Below are 1,676 nucleotides of genomic sequence, written 5' to 3'. Positions count from 1 at the left end.
AAGCTCAGACATGATCATGACATGTGGACTGAAGCTCAGACATGTGGACTGAAGCTCAGACATGTGGACTGAAGCTCAGACATGTGGACTGAAGCTCAGACGTGGACTGAAGCTCAGACATGACCGTGACATGTGGACTGAAGCTCAGACATGTGGACTGAAGCTCAGACATGTGGACTGAAGCTCAGACATGTGGACTGAAGCTCAGACATGTGGACTGAAGCTCAGACATGTGGACTGAAGCTCAGACATGTGGACTGAAGCTCAGACATGACCGTGACATGTGGACTGAAGCTCAGACATGTGGACTGAAGCTCAGACATGTGGACTGAAGCTCAGACATGTGGACTGAAGCTCAGACATGACCGTGACATGTGGACTGAAGCTCAGACATGTGGACTGAAGCTCAGACATGTGGACTGAAGCTCAGACATGTGGACTGAAGCTCAGACATGACCGTGACATGTGGACTGAAGCTCAGACATGTGGACTGAAGCTCAGACATGTGGACTGAAGCTCAGACATGATCATGACATGTGGACTGAAGCTCAGACATGTGGACTGAAGCTCAGACATGTGGACTGAAGCTCAGACATGTGGACTGAAGCTCAGACATGTGGACTGAAGCTCAGACATGATCTTGACGTGTTTCACCCTGCAGTCACGCAGCGTTATGCAGCTCCACATGAGTCTGGATGGAACCGGTTCTCTGTCATGTGGCTGGAACACTGCTGCTGGTTCTGCTGCTGGTTCTGCTGCTGGTTCTGCTGGAGGTTCTGCTGGAGGTTCTGCTGGAGGTTCTGCTGGAGGTTCTGTTGCTGGTTCTGCTGGAGGTTCTGCTGCTGGTTCTGCTGCTGGTTCTGCTGGAGGTTCTGCTGGAGGTTCTGTGCTTCATGGTGTAGGAACCACAGCCAGCAGGGAGGCAGAGTGAATCTCAGTTCTCTGTCAGATGTTTTGATTGGATGGAATCAACTTCTTCATTTTGCAGCTGCCAGAAACAAATCACATCAGCAGGGAAACGATGAAGCACTGAAATCTGATTGGCTGTTGTTGTCCCCCCCCCCCCCCCCCCCCCTCCCCCTCCAGGTCGGAGACAGTGTGTTATCTGGTCATAGTCTTGAACCACATGGTTTCTGCCAGCTGTCTGACGCTGGTTCTTCCTGTTCTGGTTTTCCTCTGGGCGACGCTGTCCGTCCCACGACCCAGCAAGACCTTCTGGATGACAGCTATCATCTACACCGAGGTGCACACACACACACACACACACACACACACACACACACACACACACACACACACACACACACACACACACACACACACACACACAAACACAACACACACACACACACACACACACACAGAAGGACCTCTGGATGGTTGTACTGGACAGGATGGGTTCTGGAATGCAAATTAAAAATAAAGTGAATTTCCTGTCTCTCTGCCTGTCTGTCTCTCTACCTGTCTACCTGTCTGTCTCTCCAGGTTACCATAGTGATCAAGTATTTCTTCCAGTTTTGGTTTCTTTCCGTTCAACCAGAAGTTGGAGTTGGAGCGTTCCAAACCTTTTCATCCTCCGAACATCCTGGAGTGGAGAAGAAGGAGGGATACGTTCTGTACGACCTGCTGCAGCTGCTGGCTCTATTCTACCATAGATCTATACTGAAGGTACCTAA

The sequence above is a fragment of the Centroberyx affinis genome, unplaced genomic scaffold (assembly GCF_046629955.1).
Source record: "Centroberyx affinis isolate AG114_WGS23_722 - 3 ecotype Tasmania unplaced genomic scaffold, CSIRO-AGI_Caff_v1 ptg008300l_1, whole genome shotgun sequence".
Taxonomy (NCBI): Eukaryota; Metazoa; Chordata; class Actinopteri; order Beryciformes; family Berycidae; genus Centroberyx; species Centroberyx affinis.
Note: the sequence above shows the minus strand (reverse complement) of the source record.